This window comes from Asparagus officinalis, chromosome 7 (assembly GCF_001876935.1).
Source record: "Asparagus officinalis chromosome 7, Aspof.V1, whole genome shotgun sequence".
NCBI lineage: Eukaryota > Viridiplantae > Streptophyta > Magnoliopsida > Asparagales > Asparagaceae > Asparagus > Asparagus officinalis.
Window position 1 is genome coordinate 11,741,941 of NC_033800.1, and position 2,893 is coordinate 11,744,833.

Below are 2,893 nucleotides of genomic sequence, written 5' to 3' on the forward strand. Positions count from 1 at the left end.
AATCAGATGAAGACTACTTTAGAGTGACTTGCTTCGGCAATGGAGTGTTTCTGAACACGATGGGAGTTTGAAATCGTGTTAATGGTCGTCAGCGACGTGATCCGACTCCACATTATGAATTCAACAACGACAATAACCCTAAGCAAGACCTTGGAGTTGGAAAGAGCACTAAAGAAGCAATAAAGAAAGAAGAACCACCTCCGGAGCATAATATCTTTCGCACGAGACGAACTGTGATGCAGAATGTTTGTGATGTTATCATTGATAGTCACGGTAGCAAGAATCTTGTCTCTCGAAGTATGGTGAATAAGTTAGGTTTGAAGATAGAGAAACACCCACCTCTCTACAAGATCGACTGGATTCACATGGACAATAATGTGCAGAACGATGAGATGTGTCGGGTACCTTTTTCTATCGGTCGTAATTATGTTGATGAGGTTTTGTGTGATGTGGTCGAGATGGATACTTGTCATATGCTTTTTAGGTAGGCCATGGAAATTCGATATATGAGCTACCCATATGAGCAGAGACAATACTTGTACCTTCAAGAAAGATAGACGCCGAATAGTACTTATGTCTCCTATAGAAAAGGAGTCATCTAAGATAAGGACTACTAAGAAGAAGAACCTGCCCCTACCAAAATTCCTTCTAATGTGCAAACACTCATTATGCATGAGATTCATAATGCTGATGGGGATATGATAGTAAAGATGGATATTATGCATGATATTTTTAAAGAGGTTATGAACGATATTGCACATATTAACAATGTCCTGATGGAGGAGAAGGATAAAATATAGAGTGAGACAATTGATGGTATGTGTGAATTGCTTAGTGGAGAACTCGAGACAAATAAGATGAAAGAATTATGTATGGAGTATGAGGGAGAAAATTCTTTTTTGAAAGCAATGATCATCAATAATTTCAACAATGATGAGATGATACCGCCAACACTAGAATATGGGAAGCAACAGGGAAAATGTTTGGAGTTTTTCATGTCAACTATAGAGTCACATGCTGCCAATTACATACACATGTCATGGGAAAGATTCATACACAAGTTTGATACAGCCAATTACATACACATGTCATGGGAAAGATTCATACACAAGTTTGATACAGAACAAGTCTTAGCAGAGGAGGTAAAAGAACAAATGAAGAAAATCAACGATAAATACAAAGTGGATGTTGATCGTTGTAAGAGAAGAAAATTATTTAATAATGAAGCTACTATTTAACAAATATAAACTCGGGGTTGAGCTTCTTTAAACAAGGGAACACTGATGTAGGACGCTTAACACACAATTTTATGAACGATTCAGACAATCACGAGCTAAATACAGATTTATACGTATTATTAACTTCTGTAAAGAAACAATCATATCTTTCAACCCAGAAGGCGGATTCTGATATATTATATATGTAAATCGCCTATCTTGACGAGACAGATCCAACGAGATTATCAAATTTTTAAAATCTTATCAGTAATACCTAGTTTTCGCTGAAATCCGAAAATAATCAGCTTTTAGTTTGTTTTTAGTAATAAAGTTGGAGTCTATTTAGATTAGGAAATAAATTCAATATTAGAGTCAAATTAGATTAGAGTCTATTTAGATTAGGAAATAAATTCAATATTAGAGTCAAATTAGATTAGGAAACAAATTCAATTTTGATTCATAATTAGGAAATAAATTCAATATTAGAGTCAAATTAGATTAGGAAACAAATTCAATTTTGATTCATAATTTTTTCCCTCTATTATAGGGAGTTTCCCCTATTATAGAAAATTAAGTTGGAGTCTTTTTAGATTAGAATTTGATACTTTCTATTTCTTTGTAATTCTACTCTTACTAAGAGTCTTATTTATTTTTCTATTTAAGAAGAGTTATGTAACCCCAAAGAACAATATCTTTTCATCAATAAAATTTCTCTTTTAATATTTTTTTCGTGGATTCGAAGTTCTTCGTGGATTAAGAGATCGTTCTTTGTGGATTCAGAGAACACCCTTGGTGGATTTCGATGTTTTTACTTTCGTGATGCGTTACACATGACCAATTTGAAACATCTTTTTTTTGTCATCTTTTAATTACTGTAGTTTCTTTTTATTACAATAGTTTCTATTTGCTAGGTTACTGATTCGATTCAATATGTAAAACAAATTTATAATGGTCTGGTTAATGGAATCTGAGTAACCGAGTTAATCAGTTCAGAAGAAAATATATATATTAGCAAACTAGCATGAAACAAAGAATAAAAAACATGATACAACCTCTCAAAAAGTATCAAAGAAAAAATTATAATCATCTAGGAGAAACTTTGAAAGGTCCCAAAACAATTAGAGCAAAATAAACATAAGTGGTAAAGAATGAAACCAGTTGTCCAAATAGATTTAAGCTTTAAACTCAGAAATATTTTGATGTCATCTACATATCTCATAAATCATGCACCAAACCGGACAAGAAATCAACAATTTTTAGAATATAACTAGTGTTATACCCGAGAGTTGATGCGGGGATCTTCTTTTGGTATTTTTTTTTATGAAAATAACAAACTTGATTTTGGGTATAGCTATTTATTAAAGAAGGCTACATGAAACTTGCCATAAAAAGGTTTTGGACATAAACTTATGATGATTACAAATAAATTTGAAATTCACCTTTAATTTATAGAAAACGAGACCTTAAACAAAACTAGATCAAATAATTGGTTATGACGCTCATAACTCCATAAGTCAGATAGCATAGTAGCAAGATCTCCGTCTTTAGCTGCAATATGAAAATGTAATTATAAAACTGCAATATGAAAATGTAATTATAAAAGTTTCATCAATTTCTCATAAAGTTATCCAAATTAATCTTGTACAAACATTTGAAAGATGCGGCATGAAGCAAAT